At 34.9% G+C, this 12,717-nt stretch overlaps 1 long non-coding RNA gene across 1 annotated transcript; it reads right to left on the bottom strand.

The window, feature by feature from the left end:
- Positions 1-1,241: 1,241 nt before the first annotated feature.
- LOC126691597 (uncharacterized) lies at positions 1,242-3,692 on the bottom strand. The gene is made up of 2 exons (XR_007644807.1): positions 3,513-3,692; positions 1,242-1,592 (listed from the first exon to the last, which is right to left on the bottom strand). It is a non-coding gene; the product is annotated as an uncharacterized LOC126691597 (long non-coding RNA).
- Between the last annotated feature and the right edge of the window lie 9,025 nt (positions 3,693-12,717).

Here is a 12,717-nt window from a genome sequence, read left to right on the forward strand (position 1 = left end):
GCGTGCCTCTCCCCATATATGTCTAAAATCTGTTTGCTGCTCATGCGTCTGTCGTGGTTGGTCTGCACAGTCTGCCGTTCGCTCTTGACCATTTTTTGGTTTCCCTTTCCTTTATGGCTTACTCTATTCGGGGCTGGACCTTGCTTGATGGTGGGCTTTGCTTTTTTTCCTCAGCCCACCTTTCTTCTTGCTACTATCTCCTGCCATACCACTCTATCATTTCTGTTGCGAAGTTGTTTTATTTCAATCTGGCTGGGCCCCTTTGGGCCTTCCGTTTATTCTTCCCCTTATGGCCCAGCAAGACCATTGGTTCTTATGTTACATTACTAGCGGGCTGCTGTGTCCCATTTGTTTTCCCTTGGGCGTCCTGGGCCTGTTTGCTTTCCTTGGACTTCCTTGGCCCTTTTCCTAACTTCGCATTACCATGGGCTTTTACTGAATTCTTTGGGCTTCACCAGCCCAATTACGTTATTTCTCATTCTTGGGGTTCGTGGGCTTGCCATCAACCCCTTACTTTCTTTACTTTCATTGCTTTGAGCCTGCCGCGGCCCATTCTCACTTTTCCACATCATATACTGCCCATGGTTTGCTTTTTCTCTCTTTCTGGGCTCCTTTAAGCCATTTTACCTATTCAATACCTATTTGTTTATCTCATGAACTTGTAATCCATTATTCCTACCGCTTGGGCTTAATAGGTTTTCTATCTGTTTGCCAACCCCTTTATGTCCGTGCTGCTGGGCTTCTCCCTTCCACTTGGGCTTCTGAAAAGGCCATCAACATAGAGCTACATTTGGTGTGGGGTTTGTGAAGTGAGCAGATTAGTGAAAGAGTTCACAAATGCAGATTCAAGAGATAGTGAAATTTTGGAGATATGAGAGATTGCGCCACCAGCTCGCAACATTCCTTGGTTCGGACTTGGGTCAAACCTATACGAATGGGCGAAGTCACATTGATTCATCTCGAAATGATGATTCAACTGATTATATGTTAGGAATCTAAATATGTTTTACTAGTGTACTAGAGCTTAACATGTATTGCACTGTATGCTAGTATTACTATTGTATTAGTACAGTTAGTGTCACGACCCAAACCTGTACTTCAGAGTTTAGAGCATGACTGACATGTTAATATCAAGTTTACCTTAATACTAACACGAACCAACCTAAACTGAAGGTACTTATCAAGAACTGTTTCTTGAGTTTCTGCTTATTTTCTTGCATAAAAGCCACAATATACAAAAATGATGAAAACCTTGAAATTTTATTTCCTTTGAACTTGGAAAAATTACCACCTGGCTGAAACTTAAGGTATCTGTGTAAATATTACATAGCTAAACGTTTTAGCAAAACTTTAATTACAAACCTAACCTTAATGACATAAACTGGGATTCCAAACAAACTAAAATACTAAATTACATATGTGCTCAAAGATCAAGTACATCTTGATTCCTCCTATACAACAAAAGAGCTAAATTGCTATACAACAAAAAAACTCTACATTCTAACAAACGAGAATCATAGAATCATTGCCACCTCTAATACTCTCGCTGCTTCCAAGAAACTGTGCACGCTAAGAGAAAATGAGAGATGCACCTATGCATTGAAATATAATAGTGAGTTGCGAAACCCAGTAAGGTTTTAAGCTCCATGGGCCTTTAATAAGAATGTATGTAAATTAAATACTTTATAGATATGCCAGCTTTGATAAAATAACTTTCATATTATTCACGTTGTACTTAAAATAACTTATGAACTTTCATATAAAAAAATATTTCATTTTCCTTTCATATAATAATAAAATGGCATAATAAGGAACATAAACATAATTCAGTAACCTTATCTTTAAAAAGACCATAAAATACTTTATCATAAACTTCTCATCAGACTTATAACACATTCAACATACCTTTCTTATCATTGTACTTTTCTTATAATTTTCAAATAGTTTAATAGCTAATTTATAATACATATTAGTTAATCTAATTGTAAGTCTGTCACAACTTTGGAAGGCTTCCAGCACAGAGTGTTAGGCATCCAGTATTCCCTACAATGCTAGGTAATTCCGAAATCATATCATAATCCATACTTTCAATCATAGGGGTAGGTTGACATCCTCCACAAGTTGGCTGTTACCAACAAGGACGGGTACAACAAAGCTAGTCCCACTTTTAATGGCCAATCAGAATCTCTATGAAAATACCAGTACTATAACACTTACTAGCTGAGTTCAAATCATAACAATAGAATAACTGAAAATTATATTTTTCTGATAACTTTGCTTTTACATAAATATTTCACAATAGTAGCATATCTACTTCATTCTTAAATATTCGTGATATAAAAAATAGTATCAATATGCTAAAATTATTATGTATATAAGATTGAACAACTCACGAACACATATTTTACTTAAATCATGCATATATGTAATATCTCTAATTAAAAGCTTTAATGCATAAGACTTTTCTAAACAATTTTTATACTTATCAAAAGCACATGTCACAAAATCTTTACGTGAAAACAGAAGACGCGAGAGATTGTACAAGAGGAGCTCAAATGTTCATGTTCTCGTTCTCGCTACCTAAATGAAAGACCAAAACTTATTACTGACAAACCCTTCCTAAGTATATTAAATTATACCTCAATCATAACCTAACTCTCAAACTCAATAAAATCTTAATTCTCATCACATAAAGTTCCCTAAATCAATTGATACAATCATCAAACACATTATGCACCCAAACCATGGAGAAACCAAGACATAAAATTTATATATAATCCAAACATATCAAAGGATGAGCATATTAAATTATAACTCAAAACATTCATCCTAACTTGAGAATTAAATCCACAAAATCAAGTGTAGCATATGTTATTCACTGCTCATTTTAGCAGCGTATGCCCCATTTGTAAAATACAAATGGGCTATCCAAACACATCCAAATGTCATGAAATTTTATAGAACCACTCCCCTATATGTCTAGTATATACCATTAAAATTTCGGAGTCAAAGCATAAAATCATGATTTACTAAAAATCACACAAGACAGCATACTCAAATCTGTCCTGACAGAATTTCTTGCAATTTAAAAATTAAATCCTTATTTTTTATGTTCATCCAAATGTTGTGAGACCACTTCCATAACAACCATATGTGTCTTAGAATTCATAAAAATTACTCCTAACATCCTAATTCACAAAATATGATTTAATACAGAATTTTCTTGTTGTAGACATCAAATCTGTCACAGTGACAATTTCAGTATATATTCTTACAAAATCATCAACTAATAGCAATATGCCTTCCTTTCATTTGGGTATTTTTATACCCATACTATACATATTAAAATATGTTAATAAGCATTCAAATGACCATAATATCAACAATCTTTCATTAAAACAGAATCACAAATTTAGCTTATAAAATCAGGATAGAGGATAAAGAAGTAGAAATAAACAAAACAATTATACTATCCAAAATACCCAAAATCATATGAGGTTTAATTTGCTTACCCACAAATTTTGAAGCTAAAACTTTAGTATTATTCTTTCAGTTTCTTCTTAGAGAGGGATATTTATGATTTTCGGTGAGAGAGTGACAGAGAGGTTTTGCCGTGTAAGAAGGGAAGAAGAAAGAAACGAGAGCAAAGAGAAAGAAGAGCTGAACTTTATGGTTCAGCAAAAGAAAAGATAAGGGAGAAGACTTTTGGGGTGGGGCACGTGTGATGTAAAGAGAAAGAAAAGATCACACCCACTTTTTTCAATTTTTACATTTATACTTTTCACCCACTCATAAGTTATATTTCTAGAAAGGCCCAAACAACAATATGACTTTACATATAAACTCTTACCTTTATAAATTCATTTCCATAACATTAAAAAGAGTATATATGTTTTATAAAATCATAAAATCAAAGTTTCATGCACTTAAAAGTAATTAAGATAATAACATGCATATAAACTCATAAAATCAATTATGCAATTAGGTTGGGGTGTTACAATTAGTTAGTTAGGTTGATATCCAGTTAGTTAGTTAGCTCTTCGGATGGGAAAATGTTGACAATACTACTATATATAGGATGCCAAATGATTAATAAGAGGATATCTAGAAATTAGCCAAGTCTTGTCCTTATCTTCTTCTTTATGCATAGGAGGTTAATTACCCTTGAAATAACTGTTCTATCTTCTTCCTTATTATTCCATTTCCCTATTCATATATCATTCTTCTAAATCACAAAGAACTTAACATTATACCTCCCCCTAGATCGAGGGTGTAGAGTTAGAAAATTTCCGACCTATCACAAGCTGACACATCATACTACCAAGTCCACAAAATACGGCTAATTACAAAGCGCTACGTATTGCTACTAGGTTTTGCTATCACTATCTCTATTCAGAAGCTAATAGAAATTTGCCAAGTGTGGTTGAAATAGGAACAAAAATGCATGCAAAAAAACTAATCACACATCAACGCATGTAAGCGATGACATAAGTAGCCCGATGCGTGTAAGCGATGGCACAGGTAGTCCAATCGAGTGCTGACATGTGTCACCTTGAAAATCAAAACATTTCGACCAATCAAAAGATGCCACGTGTCCTGGAGAAAAAGTCTTAAAACTCCTCCAATCAGATTGTGACACATGTCACCAATCGAACTTTGCCACGTGTCACTCACCCACCCCCAAAATTTTATAAATAAAAGCTTTCCTAAGGCATTTCTACACACCAAAACACCTTGGGAGAGATCTTGGAACACACACACCAAGGCACCCACGCCACAACCAGTAGAGTTTTTGTACTTCTGAAATTTCAAGAACTTCGACCTTAAATGCAAGGAACATTCAAAGTAGAATCATCTAAATTACCTGCTTAGATCTCAAAGGTCACTAGAATTAAGCTTAAAAGCCTCTAGAAACCTTAACAAACCACAAATCAGTGAAACTCTACGGATTTAAGCCTCCAAAGCCTCGAATACGAAGAGCATTCGAAGAAGAATCATTCAAACCATATTCCTAGATCTCAAAGTTCATTGGAATCAAGCTTCAAAAGCCTCCAGAAACTTCAACAAACCACAAATTAGTGAAGCTCTACAGATTTAAGCCTCTAAAGCCCCGAAGAACTTCCACCACAAACCTTCGAAGACGAAGAACACACGAAGAACATGAAGAACAAAGATTTCTAACAAGCTTATAGCCAATGATTCATTGTAATTCTGTTTCAAAGATCTCTAATCCATTCTTTTGCCAAATTGAAGTATATTTGGTGTTCGAATCAAAATCACATTACCACAATTTCAATCAACAAATCTTTGAAGAAGATCGAATCAGAGGATCACTCTTTTGTAATTATAAAGAATTGTACCACATATTCATCAATACAAATTTGCATTTGTGAAACTATTTTACTTGTTTGACTTATTTCAAACCATGAAATTTAGTCGTCCACAAATTCTAGCACGCCCGGTGGGACATCTCTGCCTCTCATCTCATTCTCCTTCAAAGAAAAGGAATCTTCATCATCTTGTTACCAACTTCAATGGCCTATAGCAAGAACATCCAACCTTCAACAATAACTACTTCAATTAGACTTGGTACGGCTACCATCGACAATTGCATTGGTGCAATCAATTGTAACAAATCTAAATCTCACAATCAACTTCAATCTCAACCAACCAAGGAAGCCAAGGTCCAAACAATCATCTCCTTAGACCCTCTTACAAGAAACAAGGTCATCAACAAGGACATCTCCACCTTGGAACATCTCAAGTATAGGGGCAAATCCCCTTCTTCATTCACAAGAAGTTGGTTGCATGATTTCTCTCCCACTATAGGGAACTCAAAAGATAAGATTTCACTTGCTCATTTCAATTCACTTTCTTCTCCATCATCTTGGGAAGTTGTGTTAGTCATGATGACTAACACTTCTACCATGGAAGAAAAGATGGCTGAAATAGAGCAAAGGGTTGTCCTTCTCACAAAAGCACTTGAAGATAAGGACCTCCAAATTGCAACTCTAATGAATAAACTTGAAATGCAAGATCTTGGTGAATCAAGCCATGGTCCTAAATTCCTATTTGGCTTCACTTTTACAAATGATGACAAAGGGAAAGAAAATCAAGACATTCCTCGACGGGAACAATCTACTTCGGTTACTTCGTTATCAGTTCAACAATTGCAAAACATGATAACAAATACCATCCAAGCACAATATGGAGGTTCTTCTACAAGTTCTCTCACATATTCAAAACCCTATACAAAGCGCATCAACAACATGAAAATGCCAAATGAGTATCAACTCCCTAAGTTCTTGCAGTTTGATGGTAAAGGAAATCCTAAGCAACACATTACTCACTTTGTATAAACTTGTGAGAACACAAGGACTCAAGGAGTCCTCCTTGTAAAGCAGTTTGTCCATTCACTCAAGGGGAATGTCTGTGATTAGTACACAGACTTAGAACTTGAGTCAATCAACAGTTGGGAACAACTTAAGAGAGAGTTTCTTGACCGATTCTATAGCACGCGTTGCATGGTGAGCATGATGGAGCTTACAATACCAAGCAATGGGAAAATGAGTCAGTGGTCGATTATATTAATCGATAGCGTTCTTTGAGTTTGGATTGTAAGGATAGACTTTCTGAAATTTTTGCTGTAGAGATGTGCATCCAAGGCATGCATTAGAGACTTCTTTACATCCTTCAAGGGATAAAGTCTCGAACATTTGAAGAGTTAGCAACTCGCGCGCATGACATAGAGTTGAGCATTGTTAGCCATGGAAATACAAGCCCTCTCATACCTGAGGAAATGAGAAAAGAAGTAAGGAGGAATGACAGGAATGTAAAAGGCAATCTCAAATACCCAGTGGATGTTAACACTGTCATAGTTAAGGTTCCAAGAAGAAGAGCGAAGACAAATGAAAAATAGCTTGAAGGATGGCAAAAGAATGAAGTGCGTCGTCTGACTTTTAAGAAACATGAGCAAAAAGTATATCCGTTCCCTAATAAAGATGTGTCAAACATCTTAGAACAACTATTGCAATTGAAGCTAATTGAATTGCCAGAATGTAAGCGACTAGAAGACATGGGAAAAGTTGATGACCCTAACTACTATAAATATCATCATATCATTGGCCACCTAATCGAAAAATGCTTCGTCTTCAAATAACGAATCATGAAACTTGCCAAAGAAAACAAGATTGATCTAGACTTTGATGAAATTGTCGGGTCAAACCATGTGATCATTGTTTGTGATGTACTTCCAACTTTCAAGCAGGGGGCAAACACCAACCAAGCTCTCAAGCTGATCTACAATGATGATGCAAGGATCGGCCCCATTAATGGGAAGTTCCTTAAATGCTTATACGCTTGAAGATCGAGGATCGCTCCTCGGTAAGAGCTTAAATTGCCCACTACAACGCTGCAAGGGTACATGATGTCTTCCCATTACCTTTAAAAGCATACGAATAAAAAAAAAAAAAAAATCACCAAAAAAATCAATCATAAAAAAAAAAAAAAAAAAAAAAAAAAAAAAAAAAATCTTTTGAACTACATAATGGCTTGATCCCTCTCCGAGATATGTAGGCAGCTTAGTACTTTTCACTAAATTCAATCACATGAAAAAGAAGAAGGATTGTCAGTTTAGCTTGAAAAGTTTTTCCAAAGGTCGTTAATATGCTTTTGAGATCCCTTTGATTGGCAGGCGTTGCTTAAGATCAGTCAATTGCTCACTACATGATACTCAAAGATTATTGTAGTAGAAAACGACAGCTGCAAAGAATTGGTGTTACTCAGTTTTGCTTGAACTAATAATAAACATAAGTTGGTTCTTGGTTGTGGAGTAAAATAAAATCTTCAACCTTTTTTGCAATGAATGAAGTTTGCATGGCATTGCCCCTCTTCTGTGGACGTCCTCCCACGTCTCTAAAGTATGCTTTGCATCACTTATCTCCTAGGGGTATCTTCTTGTACCTTGCAAGTTTAAGCTACATCGTTTCTCTTCTAAGTTGTGCCACTTCACAATTCTGAAATTTGAATCACATCATCTCCCTTCTAAGTGGTGCTGTTTCACATCATATCTCTAAAATCTGGACAACGTCACTTTCGTCCAACATCTGAAGTTGGTGTTGCATCATCTCTCCTTTAAGGGCATGTTCGTGCAATGTCAAAGTCTCAGCAGCATTCTTCTCACATCTTCAAGGCTTTGCTGGCATCTCTTTGCATCCTCAAAGTCTTAATGGGAGTTTCTTGAAACTTCAAGGTTTTGTTGGCATCTCCTTGGATCTTCAAAATCTTAATGAGAGCTCCTTGCATCTTCAAAATCTTGTTGGCATTTCTAAAATCTTAATCTTTGGTAATAGTGCTATGTACCCTTGATGTTTGAATTTTGTCGCCTTTGAAAATTGGTGCTAATACAACTTCATTATAAAGGCCAATGTTGGTGTGACTTCAGTGCAAATAAAAGTGTTGACGTGGTTTCATAGCAAAGATGAATGTTGGTACGGCTTCAATGCAAATGAAGTATTGATGTGGCTTCATGGCTAAAATGAGCATTAGCATAGCAAAGATGAATGTTGGCAAGGCTTCGGTGCGAATAAAGTGTTGATGTAGCTTCATGGCAAAGATGAATATTGGCATGGCTTCAATGCAAATAAAGTGTTGAGGCAATTTTATGGTAAAATAAGAGTGTTAGTGCAGCTTCATTACAAAGGCAAATGATGGTGCGACTTCATAGCAGATGCAAGTGCAAATATTGCTTCAGTAGACAAAGAAATGGTGACGGTTCAATGCAAATGCAAGTGTTGGTGCAGCTTCATGACAAAGATAAGTGGTGATATGACTTTGATGCAAAGAAAAATATGGATCCAACTTCATTGCAAAGGCAAGTGTTAATATGGCTTCGGTACAAGGACAAATGCTGGGGTGGCTTCATAGTAAAGACTCTTGATATGGATATGTTGCAAAGACTCTTGATGTGGCTGCATTGCAAAGACAAATATTGATGTAGCTTAATTGCCAAGACAAAGGCTAGTACAACTTCAAAGTCAAGTACTAGTAATAGCATCATTGTATCATGAATACCGGTGATAACATTGTTGCCTAGATGACTACCGCTATGAGAACGTCAAGGATGGATATAACTAAGAGATTGTTGTTGCAAGGCAATAATTTGATAATATGGAGACAAACATCACTGTAAGAACGTTGTGTTCAATAGAATGTGAAGTCACCAAATAAAGATAGACATCAGGCTAAGAATGTTGATGTAAAACTTGACGCTAAAGCCCAAAAAACAAGGAAAGCATGCTGTATAACAAAAACAATCAACAACAAAGAACTTGTCAAAAGAAAATCTCATGGCACGTCTAAACAAGGAAAAAAAATCAACAAAGAGAGAGAGCTTCAATTTTAATATCTAGCCAACAAGTACCAAAAAAAAAAAAAAGTGAACTACAGAGCCTATGTTTAAGGGTCCGTTTGATTGAGAAGATGGAAAAGTTGGAGGATAAAAAATAAAGAGAGGATAGAAAAATGGAAGGATATAAAAGATTTTAGTTTCCCTCATTTGTGTTTGGTTGGGAGGGTAGAAAAGTGGATGAGTAGAAAACTTTTTTATTTTGTTGAAAATAAAGTTTGTATAGATTGACCATTATGTCCTTATTAAATAAAATAAAAGGTAACACATTATACTTTTTTTAAAAAAAATAATGTATAGATAGACACTAATTAAAGTATAAAAAAAAAAGCATAACAAAATGTTTTCAAAAAAAAAAAAAAGAGAACAAAAAAACCCAACCAAAATTAATGAGAAAATAAACATATGTGCACAAAAAAAGAAAGGAAAAAATAAAATAAAATAAAGGAAGCTACACCTCCATAAAAAGTCCAAGAAAATAAAAAGAAGAAAAGAAAAGAAGCTACGTTCAGACAAAAGAAAAGAAGAAAAAAATAATAAAAAATGAAAACCATCCCGTCAATAACAAAGAAAAAAAATCAAGAAAAAGAAGTCAACATGTCAGTAACAAAGGAAGAAAAAATGAAAGGAAAAAATAAAAAGGCTAACACATTAGAGATTTGAAGGTAAATTATAAGGGTATTTTTGAAAGCTCATTTCATGAGTTTCTTCCTCTTACTTTTCTTTCTATTTTAGAGAGAAAACTTTTTGGTGGGTCAGGAGAGAAAATATCTGGGCCCCACCATTTATTTTCTTTCCTCCCTACCTAACCAAACACACTCTAAAAAAGTTTTCCTTCCTATTTTCTCTCCAAAGTTTTCCATCCTCATTATTTCACCTCCAAACAAACAAACCCAAGTGATGAAGGAACGCAATAGCATGCCTTTATATAGAAAACTTTTGAAGTTACAGGTCAAAAAAAAAAGAAAAAAAAAAAAAAAAAAAAAAAAAAAAAAAGAAGAAGAAGAAGAAGGCAAGCCATTAAATGCTACCACAGAACATATAGTGTTTGAAGTCAAACTTTGCAAACTCAAATGAACTCAAAATCAAGAAACTTTACACCTAATTTTGAAGATAAAAGATGACATTCAATGAAGAGAAATAGAAAATGGTGCATCACTACCTACCTTTTGACCCTCAAGCCTAAATCTTGGCACTATCCTTTAACTTTGACAAAAAGTCAATTTTCAAAACGGACCTATCCCACTCAGTTTTTTGAGTACATTCCAATTTTGGGCTCTGTTTCTTTATTTGAAACTCGGAAATTACACAAACGTCCGATTTCTAAAAAGTTGACTTTTGCATAAATCCTAACCAAAAGTCAAAATTTTCAAGAATGACCTATCTTGCTCAATTTTTCGTGTATAATCCAATTTTGGGGTTGATAACGCCTTAAAATGTATACTTGTTATATATTTATATGGGCATTATCTCCTTATTCATATGCTTAATTTGTATAATTAATCCATAATTTGCATTAGTCTCTATTATTTATCTTTACATAATTTCTTGAATATGATGCTATTCATTGTGTGTAATTTTCTACTTTCAGGAAATCATGTGAGAAAGATGAGTTTACAGGAATTTGTGAGAGAATGGAGGCCAAATTAGAATTAAAGTGGAGCTAAAGGACCATGCTTAAATGTCTAAGGAGGTGCAGCTGAAGTGCTTGGATCCTCTACCATCATTGGAAGCTTCAAATAAGGAAAGAAATCAAAGAGGCAGAATTTGAAAAGGAAAATCTGATTTGAGCACTGATCAGTATTTTGGGCGTATCTCTCTCCTCAAAAATCCAATTTACACAAGGCCAAATGAGTTGGAACCATAATTTAAATATCTACAACTTTCCAGTTTTGAGTTTTTCGAAATTCTCAATTTTTGAAGGCCAAAATTAACTCACAAATTACTACTGTAAACCTGGACGGAAATTAAAATAGTAAATGTTTTTATTTTCTTTGGACACTTAGACATTAGGGTTTTGAAGGGAGGCTGTGGAGAACGAATTTTGGAGAGAAAACCTTGTATTTTCCTTTCTCTAATGGCAGCCTAAACTCTTTGCTAGGGCTAGGGGTTATGTTTCTTCTATACGGTATGAATATTTAATGTGATTCTTTCTAGGATTTTATCAACGACATATTTGATTGTTCAATTAGATTTCTTTTGATGTATTAGTTCTTCCATGCTTTCAATAAGTTCAATCATGTTTTTCTTATTGTTTAGATGAATTTCTAATAGTTTCAAATAGAAATCAGGATTTAAAGTGAATGGGTTTTTTTGAAAACTTTTCTAACCGCATTATCAATCGAGGTTATCATGCGTTCTTGAATTGTCTCAGTTCAACCGAATCATAAGTTTTTAATTGTATAAGAACAATCAATTATGAAATAGATGTTTTCTTAGATCACAAAGAATTTCATATCGATATAGGAAACACCCCGATGCCCTAGTATTTACATTATTGATTAAAATCAGTTTTTATTATTATTCTTGTTAACAATCACCAAGCAAAAGTATTTTTCTTCTTCACCCAAATTGTGTTATTTAATTATATTGTCTTTGAATTTACCCTGCTCCTTGTGGTTCGACCTCGGTACTCCGAGAATTATATTGCTACGATCTCCTACACTTAGAATTGAGCAAGCAGGGGTTCGTTCCTTCATTTGAGACTTGAAAATTGAACAAATGGCTCAATTCCAAGATACTTGACTTTTGTGTTGAAATCGATCGAAAGTCAAAATTTTCGAGCCAGACTTGTCTTGCTCAGTTTTTTTCGCGACTTGGAAACTGCCAATCTAACCCACTTCTCCGAAGTACTGGTAGTGTCCAAAACTCAAGCTCCTAAAATAAAATTTTGAGATTCATCCATTTAGTTTGGATTCTCTCAGGGTTATCCCCCAGACTTCATTAAGGCTTCCCTTTTAAAGAACAAATGAACTCTCACATGTATGTCTTAAACTTGAAATTACATTGGGTTGCTAGTTCAACCTACCATTCCAGTTCGGTGCCTATCAGTCTCCCACCTACCATTTCCGTTCGGTGTCTACCATTCTCACCAAAAATTATCATCCATCATTCTCGTCTAACATACCCATCTACCATTCTCCATCTCTCCGCTATAAATAGAAGGTTCGGATTCATTGAAGCTCATCAAGAAAAACACACTGAATCATGAAATGAAGATTTGCTTCTTCAAATTTTCAAATCCTCATTCTCACAACCATTTCTCGCTATAGCTTTATCATTCTTAATACCTAGCAACCAATATTGCTTCA

Source organism: Quercus robur, chromosome 7, assembly GCF_932294415.1.
Source record: "Quercus robur chromosome 7, dhQueRobu3.1, whole genome shotgun sequence".
Classification (NCBI taxonomy): domain Eukaryota; kingdom Viridiplantae; phylum Streptophyta; class Magnoliopsida; order Fagales; family Fagaceae; genus Quercus; species Quercus robur.